Consider the following 12902-nt stretch of genomic DNA (forward strand, 5'->3'; position numbering starts at 1 on the left):
TCACTGCAAACTGTGACTGAAGCAATAAAATTAAAAGATGCTTACTCCTTGGAAGGAAAGCCATGACAAACCTAGGCATCATATTAAAAAGCAGAGACATCACTTTGCTGACAAAGGTCCATGAAGCTAGTGGAGGTGATGTATTTCCAGCTGAACTATTTCAAATCCTAAAAGATGATGCTGTTTAAGTGTTGCACTCAATATGCCAGCAAATTTGGAAAACTCAGCAGTGGCCACAGGACTGGAAAAGGTCAGTGTTCATTCCAATCCCAAAGAAAGGCAAGGCCAAAGAATGTTTAAACTACTGCACAGTTGCACTCATCTTACATACTAGCAAAGTAATGCTCAAAAATCTCCAAGCTAGGCTTCAACACATGAACCAAGAACTTCCAGATGGTCAAACTGGATTAAGAAAAGGCAGAGGAACCAGAGATCAAATTGTCAACATCCGCTGGATCACAGAAGAAGCAAAGGAATTCCAGAAAAACATCTGCTTCTGTTTCATTGACTACACTAAAGCCTTTGACTATGGGGATCACAACAAACTGTGGAAAATTCTTAAAGAGAGGGGAATACCAGACCACTTTGTCTGCCTCCTGAGAAATCTTTATGCAGGTCAGAAAACAATAGTTAGAGCTGGAAATGGAACAAGTGACTGGTTCCAAATTGGGATAGACATATGTATTGTCACCGTGCTTATTTAACTTATATGCAGAGTACATCATACAAAATGTTAGACTGAAGGAAGCACAAGCTGGAATCAAGATTTCTGGGAGAAATATCAATAACCTCAGACATGGAGATGATACCACCCTTATGGCAGAAAGTGAGGAGGAACTAAAGAGCCTCTTGATGAAGGTGAAAGAGGAGAGTGAAAAGGCTGGCTTAAAACTGACAAAAAAACTAAGATCATGGCATCTGCTCCCATCACTTCATGGCAAATAGATGGGGAAACAATGGAAACAGTGAGAGACTTTATTTTGTGGGGCTCCAAAATCACTGCAGATGGTGACTGCAGCCACAAAATTAAAAGATGCTTGCTCTTTGCAAGAAAAGCTATGACCAACCTAGACAACATATTAAAAAGCAGAGACATTATTGGCCAACAAAGGTTCATCTAGTCAAAGCTATGGTTCGTCCAGTAGTCATGTATGAATGTGAGAGTTGGACCATAAGGAAAGCTGAATGCCAAAGAATTGATGCTTTTGAGCTGTGTGTTGGAGAAGACTCTTGAGAGTCCCTTGGACTGCAAGGAGATCAAACCAGTTAATCCTAAAGGAAATTAGTCCTGAATATCATTAGAAGGACTGATGCTGAAGTTGAAGCTCCAGTACTTTGGCCACCTGATGTAAAGAGCTGACTCACTAGAAAAGACCCTGATGCTGGGAAAGATTGAAAGCAGGAGGAGAAGGGGATGACAGAGGATGAGATGGTTGGATGGCATCACCAACTCAATGAACATGAGTTTGATCAAACTCCTGGAGTTGGTGATGGACAGGGAAGTCTGGCATGCTGCTGTCCATGGGGTCGCAAAGAGTCGGACACAATTAAGTGACTGAACTGAACTAATGGTTTTTCCAGTAGTCATATATGGATGTGAGTGTTGAACCATAAAGATGGCTGAGCACTGAAGACTTGATGCTTTTGAATTGTATTGTTGGAGAAGACTCTTGAGAGTCCCTTGGACTGTAAGGAGTTCAAACAGTCAATCCTAAAGGAAACCAGCCTTGAATAGTCATTAGAAGGACTGAAGGTGAAACTGAGGCTTCAATTCGTGATGACCCTGATGCTGGAAAAGATTGAAGGCAAAAGGAGAAGAGGGCAGCAGAGCATGAGATGGTGGGATAGCATCACCGACTCAGTGGACATGAACTTGAGCAAACTCCGGCTGATAGTGGAGTACAGAGGAGCCTGGTGTGTTCAGTCCATGGCGTTGCAAAGAGTTAGACATGACTTAGCAACTGAACAACGTCTCCCCCTCCAGTCTTTTTGGGAAGTCATGTTAGGACGTACTTAGCAGCCCTCCATCTGGGCCCGCTACTTAATCTCTCTGTGCTTCATCTCTTCTTCTATAAAATGAGAATAATGTACTTCTTATAAAATGATCGTGAAGATGTCCTGAATCAGTACATGTGAAGGTCTTACCACAGTACCTAGCACATTGTGTACTGAATAAATCTTACTTACTATATCATCATTATCATATTGTTATTAGGCACTCAAGGTAGATTTAAAGCATTTGCCCCACAGACAATATCTTAAAAAAACAACCTGGCGTGGTAGTGAGGTGAAGGTAAGGAATCTTAGTAAAAAATTATCTTCACAAAAGGAATTTGTGCTTCATCTTAGATATTTGAAAGTCAGCAGGATGTGAGGTATACATGTCACAAAGTGATGGGAAATATTGAGGGAGATATTTAAAACTCAAGGGATAATCCAGAAGAAGATGATAACACATACGCCAAGTCCACAGAAAAAATACTACAATGAAGATATTTGGCATTATTATCAAACACAAGGAAAAGATGCTTATTGGTTTTGCCACAAGAGGTTCTGAAAGTTTAGAGGTGGAAGTGATGATATAACCAAATATTTATGCGCGATCTCTTATTTTGGTGGGCTTCCCTGGTGGCTCAGCTGGTGAAGAATCTGCTTTCAATGCAGGAAACCTGGGTTCGAATCCTGGGTTGGGAAGATCCCGTGGAGAAGGGAATGGCAACCCACTCCAGTATTCTGGCCTGGAGAATTCCATGGACAGTCCATGGGGTCGCAAAGAGTTGAACGCAGCTGAGCAACTTTTACTTTTCTAATTTGACACCCTCCATACATTCAGATCAACTTGCTAAAGCCCAACTCGTTCTCCACCAGCGCCTGCTCTACTCTTTTCGTCTCTCATCTTCTGTGATGCCTCTTGCACAGAGCCGGTTACTAACTAGGAAGTGGAAATGGCCATTCCTGACTTCCCTCTCTTCTCGTGCCTCCACGTTAATCCGTCATTAGGTTCTGTCAGTTGTACCTCCTAAATCTTTCTTACTTTGTTCTTTCCCCTTGCCTCACTACTACTTAGCTAATTCAGGCCCTTCTTTCTCTTTCAAGTACTATTTCTACCTGGTCTCACAGTCTCCAGTCTTTTCTGTGTCACATACATTCTTCTCTGGAGGTCAGATCTGAATTCTCAAAAATTCAGATCTCATCATGGAACTCTTTTGTTTGAAATTCTTCAGTAGAATTCTTATGTGAGCAAAATGAAAGCAGTGGGTATTTTGTTTATTCTTTCCAAATCTCTTTTTAAAAAAGAAGAAGAACTAGGATAGCAAAAGGGAAGCCCCACAGACAGCATCTTCAGTGATACCAAAGAGTCAGGGTACCTCCTGGAAAAGGAGTGGGCAAGCTAAACAACTAGCAGCTGCAAGACCTGCACTGTAGCTCCCAGAACGGGAGCCAGAAGAAAAAATGGGTGGTCCTGTGAGCCAAAAATCAGAAGGAAAGGCCTTCACTCAGAGGGGAAATCCCAGCAAATAAACCTGAGAGCAGCTGGTGAAACAGAGATAGTACCACAGACTCTGATTTGTAAATAATTGAAAAAAATACCTTGGCAACCCATTAAGGACTTTTAGGGAATACAGAGGGTGGTGGAGCAGCTTCAGCTCTCGAGGTGTTCAGTAACACACAGCAGCACGTACTCAGCATGAAAGCCATGAACTTAATGGATAAACTATAGATATTTCAGCCAAGTTTAGTTCAGGTGCTCAGTCGTGCCTGACTCTCAACTAAAAGTCAAGACAAAACAGAGCTGCGTGTGTTCTGCTCTGCTGTTTAATTTGTGCTGTAGGTACTGATGTAAGCAGTTAGATAAGAAAAAGCAGCAAGACACACAAGACTTGGGAAATAGCACTGTTTTTAGTTGATCTGAAGGTCAATCTCAAAATCCCAAAAGAATGAATGGAACAACTACAACAAATAAGAGAAAAATTTAGTAAATGAACAAGATGTAAAATTAGCAAACAGAAATAATTGAAAGGTAAAATGGGAGGGAACACGCCATGGATGGACGGATGGGTAGATCAGTCTAGGTATGAACTTTATTGTTGCTGTTTAGTTGCTAAGTTGTGTCTGACTCTTTTGCAACCCTGTGTATTGTAGCCCACCAGGCTCCTCTGTCCATGGGGACTTCCAGGCAAGAATACTGAAATGGGTTTCCATTTCCTTCTCCAGGGGATCTTCCCAACCCAGAGGTCAAACCCACGTCTCCTGTATTGGCAGGCAAATTCTTTACCACTGAGCCACCAGGAAAGCCCAAGTATGAGCTTTCAGTCAGTTCAGTTCAGTCGCTCAGTCGTGTCCGACTTGCGACCCCATGGACTGCAGCATGCCAGGCTTCCCTGTCCATCACCAACTGCTAGAGGTTACTCAAACTCTTGTCCATTGTGTCGGTGATGCCATCCAACCATCTCATCTTCTGTCATCCTCTTCTCCTCCCGCCTTCAATCTTTCCCAGAATCAGGGTCTTTTCAAATGAGTCAGCTCTTCACATCAGGTGGCCAAAGTATTGGAGTTTCAGCTTCAGCATCAATCCTTCCAGTAAATATTCAGGACCAGTTTTCTTCAGGATCGACTGGTGTGAACTTTAAAATTATATAAAACCTATATGAGAAAAATTACAAAACACTCCTGAAAGACTAAATATATGCTTAAGCAAATGGAAAAGGCACCTTCTTTCTGTTGAATATTGGAGAAGGAAATGGCAACCCACTCCAGTACTCTTGCCTGGAAAATGCAATGGACAGAGGAGCCTGGCAGGCTACAGTCCATGGGGTCGCAAAGGGTCAGACACGACTGAGCAACTTCATTTTACTTCCTATTGAATATAAATATTCAGTACAATAAATACATCATTTCTTCCTAAGTTTATTCATAAGTTTATCTTCAGATATTTTTCTGGGGTTAGATAAGGTAGTTATAAAATTTATGTAGAAGAATTAAGAAAAAGCTTGAAAAAGAGGAGCAATGAAAAGGTGGTTAGCCACACTTAAGTTTTATAATACATTATAAAACCTCTTATTTAAAAAAAAAAAAAGTATTTATCTTGACTGCACCAAGTCTTAGTTGCAGCACACAGAATCTTCAGTCTTCATTGTGGCATGGGAACTCTTAGTTGCAGCATGCAGGATCTTTCGTTGTACCATGAGGGGTCTAGTTCCCTGACTTGGGATCAAACTTCGGCCCTTGCATGGGGAGTGTGAAGTCTTAGCCACTGGACCACCAGGGAAGTTCCAAAGCCTCTTATTTATTTTTTTAAATAATATTTTGTTTATTGACAATAGAAAAGCCCTTTTTAAAAAATTATTTATTTTTATTGAAGTACAGTTGCTTTACAGTATTTATATAAATTACAGATGTACATTATAGTCATTATAATATTTAAAGGTTACATTCCATTATAGTTATTATAAAATATTGGCTATATCACCTGTGTTGTGCAGTATATCCTTGGTTTTTTTTAACTGTTTATTTTGTATTGAGGTATAGCCAGTTAACAAATAATGTGATAGTTTCAGGTAAACAGCAGAGGGACTCAGCCATAAATACACATGGATCCATTCTCCCCCAAACTCCCCTGCCATCCAGGCTGCCACATAACACTGACCAGAATTCTATGTGCTATACATTAGTTATAGGTATTGATATAGGTATATCCCTGTTGGTTATCCATGTTAAATATAGCAGTGTGTACATGTCCATCCCAAACTCCCTAACTATCCCTTCTGCTCATCCTTTACCCCAGCAACCATAAGACTGTTTTTTAAGTCTGTAAGTCTCTTTCTGTTTTGTAAGTACATTCACTTGTATCATTTCTTTAGATTCCTCATAAAACAGATATGATATTTCTCCTCTGACTTGCTTCACTCAGCATGACAGTGTCTAGGTCTATCCACGTTGCTGCAAATGGCATTATTTCATTCTTCTTAATGGCTGAGTAATATTCTAGTGTATATATATACCACATCTTCTTTCTCCATTCCTCTGTCAATGGACATTTACATTGTTTCCAAGTCTTGGCTATTGTAAACAGTGCTGCAGTGAACATTGAGGTGCATGTGTCCTTTTGAATTGTGTTTTTCTCCAGATAGATGCCGAGGGGCTGCAGGGTCATATGGTAGCTTTACTTTTAGTTTTTTAGGAACCTCCATAGTGACTGTATCTATTTACATTCCCACCAACAGTGTAAGAGGGTTCCCTTCTCTCAACACCCTCTCCAACATTTATTAATAGTTTGTGGATATTTTGATGATTACCATTCTGGCTGGTCTGAGATGATATCTCATTGTAGTTTTAATTCATACTTCTCTAATAATTAGTGATGTTGAACATCTTTTCATGTGCCTCTTGGCATCTGTTTGTCTTCTTTGAAGGAATGTCTGTTTAGGTTTTCTGTCCACTTGTTGATGAGTTTGTTTGTTTCGATGCTGTTGAGTGTCATAAGCTTTTTGTAAATTTTGGAGACTAATCCATTGTTGGTCACACTAATAGCAAATATTTTCTTGCAGTCTGTAGATTATCTTTTCATTTTGTTTATTGTTTCATTTGCTGTGCCAAAGCTTTTGAGTTTAAGTAGGTCCCATTTGTGTATTTTTGTTTTTATTTCCATTATTCTGGGAGACAGATTGAAAAGGATATTGCTGCGATTTATGTCAGAAAGGGTTCTACCTGTGTTTTCCTCTAAGAGTTTTATAGTGTCCAGTCTCACATTTAGGTCTTTAATCAATTTGGAGCTTATTTTTCTGTATGATGTTAAAGAATGATTTCATTTTTTTGCATGTAACTGTCCAGTGTTCCCCCGCACTATTTGTTGACGATACTGTCTTTCCAGCGTTGTGTAGTCTTGCCTCCTTTGTCACAGATTAATTGGCCATAGGTGCATGAGTTTATTTCTGGGTTTTCTATCCTGTATTTCTGTTTTTGTGCTAGTACCATATTGTTTTGATGACTGTAACTTTGTAGGGTAGTCTGAAGTCAGGGAACTTGGTTCCTCCAACTCCATTGGTCTTTCTCAAGATTACCAAAACCTCTTATTTCAAAGAGTGTTAGGAATTAATCCATGAATAAACAGCAGTAGAACAAAATGCAAAACCTAAAAATAGACACACCTGAATATGGAAATTTAATATAAAATATCTCAAATCAGTGGAGAAAGATGAACTTTTTAATAAATTATTTGGGACAACTGGAAAAAGATAAAATTAGATCCATTCCTCAGTTGTACATGAGGATAAATTTTGAATGAGTCAAAGATGTAATTATAAACAATGAAACTACGATTAATAGAAGAAAATGTGGGCTATTTTTCCTTTTTTGATGGAGAATTTGGAAAACTTTAAATTACGGCTCAAAATCCAGTAAAGTGATAAGAATGATAAATTTGACTTGATTTTAAAGAAAAAAATGAGAAGACAATCAAAAAGTGAGTGACAAACTGAGAAGATATTTCCAGCTTACATTAGAGACAAAGGGCTAGTGACACTGATTACATAAAGGAGACCTACTCTCTCCCCCCCAAAAAAAACAGAAACCTGATGGAAGAAAATGGGCAAAAGCGAAATAGTTGACTGAAAAGAAATGCAGATGCTTTTTAGAATGTTAAAAGATGTTCAGCCACATTCACAAGTTGAGTATGACTTAAAACCAAACTGAGATACCATTTCTTATTAATCAGTGTGACCAAAAAAAAAATTCTAAGATTTGACAGTATACATTGATGATGGGAATACAGAATAGTACAGTTCCTGTGGTGAGGAAATGGGACTTTGTAATGTCTTGCAAAATGCGTATGCACTTATCCTTTTTCTTATTAATCTCACTGGTAGGGAATTAGCCTGATGATAAACTTGCAAAAGTATAAAAAATGACATACTTGTTATACAGCTCATTGTGATATTACTTATAATAATAAAAGACTTGAACCTCTCAAATGTCTCTCAATAGGAGTTTGCTTGAATAAACCGGTACTCTACACATGAAACACTCTAAACGCTTGGATAGTATCAGTATATATTAATAGACGTATACTAATTTATTAATAAAAGAGAATGGTCTCTAAAGCTCTCTGGATGCTGCTGTGGGGTGACCTCTTAGTGCAGAATAGTTTTAACATGCCAATTTATTGTAAGAAAGGCAGGACCATGAAAACATTAATATATATTGGTATGCATATATCTACATGCACATATATGTGCTTTAATTTTCAAAAGAAACAGTGCAAGGATAAAGCAAGAATTAACATAAAGAGTTATTCGGGGGAAAGGAAACAGGGTGGAGGAGACAGAGATGGATAGAGACTTCCCTGTACTGGTTTTATAGTTTTGACTTTGGAACCATCTAAGTGTTTTAGATAATATTTTTTAAAAAGAAAAGGAATCATCAAAATTGAAAACAAATAGAACCTAAGTGTGTTTCAAGATGATAACATAAGCACATAGAGAAATGGCTATTAACCACTTCTAGCCATGTTTTAGGAGGCTTTTTTTGACAGTACATTTCTGTTGGGTCACATTCTAAGGATAAAAAAAGAGTCTGAACTACATTTAATAGTCTTATTGTTGGTAGTATTGATTGTTGTTTTGAAACTATTATATGTAGAGTGTAAGATAAAGCAAATAAATAATTGTGTTAATGATACTAGAAGCCAAGAATAAGAGAATAAATATTTAAATTAAAGGAATTAAATAATAATCCTTTAATCTTATTATTGAGTTGAAAATGTCAGTATGGACTCTTGGTTTACATTTTCCTATTCCTAAAATATACAGAGCTCCTTTGTCCATGGCAGTGACAACTCAGTAACAATGAATACCTCTGTTAATAGAAGAATTCCAACTAATAAATACAAAAGGAATGACAAAATTAGAAATTTATTTTACATCCTTTAGAGAATAATATAGACACTGAAAGATGAACTCCCCGGGTAGGTAGGTGCCCAACATGCTGCTGGAGATCAGTGGAGAAATAACTCCAGAAAGAATGAAGGGATGGAGCCAAAGCAAAAACAACACCCAGTTGTGGATGTGACTGGTGACAGAAGCAAGGTCTGATGCTGTAAAGGGCAATATTGCATAGGAACCTGGAATGTTAGGTCCATGAATCAAGGCAAACTGGAGATGGTCAAAAGGGCATGGCAGGAGTGAACGTTGACAGTCTAGGAATCAGCAAACTAAAATGGACTGGAATGGGTGAATTTAACTCAGATGACCATTACATTTACTACTGTGGGCATGAATCCCTTAGAAGAAATGGAGTAGCCATCATAGTCAACAAAAGAGTCTTAAATGCAGTATTTGGATGCAATCTCAAAAACGACAGAATAATCTCTGTTAGTTTCCAAGGCAAACTATTGAATATCATGGTAATCCAAGTCTATGCCCTGACCAGTTATGCTGAAGAAGCTGAAGTTGAACGGTTCTATGAAGACCTACAAGACCTTTTAGAACTAACACCGAAAAAAGATGTCCTTTTCATTATAGGGGACTGGAATGCAAAAGTAGGAAGTCAAGAAACACCTGGAGTAACAGGAAAATTTGACCTTGGAGTACAAAATGAAGCAGGGCAAAGGTTGATACAGTTTTGCCAAGAGAACGCACTGGTCCATAGCAAACAGCCTCTTCCAACAACACAAGAGAAGCTTCTACACATGGACATCACCAGATGGCCAACACCGGAATCAGATTGATTATGTTCTTTGCAAAGATGGAGAAGCTCTATACAGCCAGCAAAAACAAGACCAGGAGCAGGCTGTGGCTCAGATCATGAACCCCTTCTTGCCAAATTCATACTGAAATTGAAGAAAGTGGAGAAAACCACTAAACCATTCAGGTATGACCTAAATCAAATCCCTTAGATTATACAGTGGAAGTGAGAAATAGATTTAAGGGACTAGATCTGATAGACAGAGTACCTGATGAACTATGGACAGAGGTTTGTGACACTGTGCAAGAGACAGGGATCAAGACCATCCCCAAGAAAAAGAAATGCAAAAAAGCAAAATGGCTGTCTGAGGAGGCCTTACAAATAGCTGTGAAAAGAAGAGATGCGAAAAGCAAAGGAGAAAAGGAAAGCTATACCCATTTGAATGCAGAGTTCCAAAGAGTAGCAAGGAGAGATAAGCAAGCCTTCCTCAGCAATCAGTGCAAAGAAATAGAGGAAAACAATAGAATGGGAAAGACTAGAGATCTCTTCAAGAAAATTAGAGATACCAAGGGAATATTTCATGCAAAGATGGACTCAATAAAGGACAGAAATGGTATGGACCTAACAGAAGCAGGAGATTTTAAGAAAAGGTGGCAAGAATACACAGAAGAACTGTACAAAAAAGATCTTCATGACCCAGATAGTCACAATGGTGTGATCACTCACCTAGAGCCAGACATCCTGGAATATGAAGTCAAGTGGGCCTTAGGAAGCATCACTATGAACAAGGCTAGTGGAGGTGATGGAATTCCAGTTGAGCTGTTTCAAATCCTAAAAGATGATGCTGTGAAAGTGCTGCACTCAACATGTCAGCAAATTTGGAAAACTCAGCAATGGCCACAGGACTGGAAAAGGTCAGTTTTCATCCCAATCCCAAAGAAAGGCAACGCCAAAGAATGTTCAAATTACGCACAATTGCACTCATTTCACATGCTAGCAAAGTAATGCTCAAAATTCTCCAAGCCAGGCTTCAGCAATACATGAACCGTGAACTTCCAGATGTTCAAGCTGGATTTAGAGAAGGCAGAGGAACCAAAGGTGAAATTGCCAACATCTGCTGGATCATTGAAAAAGCAAGAGAATTCCAGAAAAACATCTTTTTGCTTTATTGACTACACAAAAGCCTTTAACTGTGTGGATCACAATAAACTGTGGAAAATTCTTAAAGAGATGGGAATACCAGACCACCTGACCTGCCTCCTGAGAAATCTGTATGCAGGTCAAGAAGCAACAGTTAGAACTGGACATGGAACAACAGACTGGTTCCAAATAGGAAAAGGAGTATGTCAAGGCTGTATATTGTCACCCTGCTTATTTAACTTATATGCAGAGTACATCATGAGAAACGCTGGGCTGGATGAAGCACAAGCTGGAATCAAGATTGCTGGGAGAAATATCAATAACCTCAGATATGCAGATGACACCACTCCAATAGCAGAAAACAAAGAGGAACTAAAGAGCCTCTGGATGAAAGTGAAAGAGGAGAGTGAAAAAGTTGGCTTAAAACTCAACATTCTGAAAACTAAGATCATGGCATCCGGTCCCATCACTTATTGACAAATAGATGGAGAAACAGTGGCTGACTTTATTTTTGGGGGCTCCAAAATCCCTGCAGATGGTGATTGCAGCCATGAAATTAAAAGACACTTGCTCCTTGGAAGGAAAGTTATGACCAACCTAGACAGCGTGTTAAAAAGCAGAGATATTACTTTGTCAACAAAATTCCGTCTAGTCAAGGCTATGGTTTTTCCAGTAGTCATGTAGTAGATGTGAGAGTTGGACTATAAAGATAGCTGAGCATGGAAGAATTGATGCTTTTGAACTGTGGTGTTGGAGAAGACTCTTGGGAGTTCCTTGGACTGCAAGGAGATCCAACCAGTCCATCCTAAATGAGATCAGTCCTGTGTTCTTTGGAAGGACTGATGTTGAAGCTGAAACGCCAGTGCTTTGGCCACCAGATGCGAAGAACTGATTCGTTTGAAAAGACCCTGATACTGGCAAAAATTGAGGGCAGGAGGAGAAGGGAACAACAGAGGATGAGATGGTTGGATGGCACCACCGACTCAATGGACATGAGTTTGGGTCGGCTCTGTGAGTTGGTGATGGACAGAGAGGCCTTGTGTGCTGCAGTTTATGGAGTCACAAAGAGTCAGACATGACTGAGCGACTGAACTGAACTGAGAATAATCAATCTCTGTTCCATTCCATCCTCAAACCGCTTAGGGTTATTTTCAAATATCATATCCCAGTCAAAAAAGCTTAGGGATCCTTTGAGAAAAGGCATACTTTAGGTTTAGGACAGCAAGTATATAAGATGAATATTTTTTAAGATAGCAAGAAACTACTGAATTCTGTTATGGTGATATCAGAAGGACCTGGGTGCCAGGTTGGTCATATTGGTCATAGATAAGACCATATTCGTCAAAGATAAGACTGAGCATTCAGGGAATAAATATTGCAATTGATTGTAATTGAAAGTAGTTAGAACCAAACAGAAAGTAGTTATTCTGGAAATCAATTTTTAAAAACTGACTATTTAAAACATATTTTTTTTTCTGTACAAATTGTATTGCATAGTAACCAGCTAGTTGATGAGGGAAACTTCTTTATAGAAGAACTCCAACTAATGAATGAATTACGAATTAGAGAATCACCATTTCATAACCCTCAGTGAAATGATAGATTTATACTGATCATCTCTGGGTGCTAAAAATCAGGTGAAAGACTGATGGGAGCGTCATAGTGGATGGGCAAAGCTCTTAGGACTGTCAGAACCTCTTCCTCTACTACCTTAACACAATTACTGATTGTGTATCCATAGAATAATGCTGCAGTTGGTGGTCTGACCCCACCTACTTGTAGTCTGGGGTTTATGAGATACTCTTCCACCTGGCTTTGCCGAAGATGTTTGCAGGCTTTTACTTTCTCTGCATTTTATGAGGAAATTTGGTAAGATTTAAAAAGCTGCCCTGACATCACCACCTTGTCCCAGTTGAAGGCCACTCCATCAGGCTTTTCTTCCTATTCATCCACTGTATGATTATTGTCGAGGCCACCATGACCTGTACTTCCCACCTCTAGTAGTCAGTTCTCATGATACTTGACCTCAAACTTCATACACCCAATACTGAACTCTTGATTTCTCCTTCCAAATCTACTTT

General features: G+C 39.1%; 1 protein-coding gene and 1 long non-coding RNA gene across 4 annotated transcripts in view; both read left to right on the plus strand.

The window, feature by feature from the left end:
* The window catches only part of RNF130 (ring finger protein 130), a 140126-nt gene that overhangs the window by 80037 nt on the left and 47187 nt on the right, over positions 1–12902 (plus strand). The window lies entirely within an intron of this gene.
* On the plus strand, positions 495–11061 carry LOC122440579. The gene is made up of 3 exons (XR_006269127.1): positions 495–651; positions 3256–3258; positions 11000–11061. It is a non-coding gene; the product is annotated as an uncharacterized LOC122440579 (long non-coding RNA).

Source organism: Cervus canadensis, chromosome 4 (assembly GCF_019320065.1).
Source record: "Cervus canadensis isolate Bull #8, Minnesota chromosome 4, ASM1932006v1, whole genome shotgun sequence".
NCBI classification, from domain to species: Eukaryota; Metazoa; Chordata; class Mammalia; order Artiodactyla; family Cervidae; genus Cervus; species Cervus canadensis.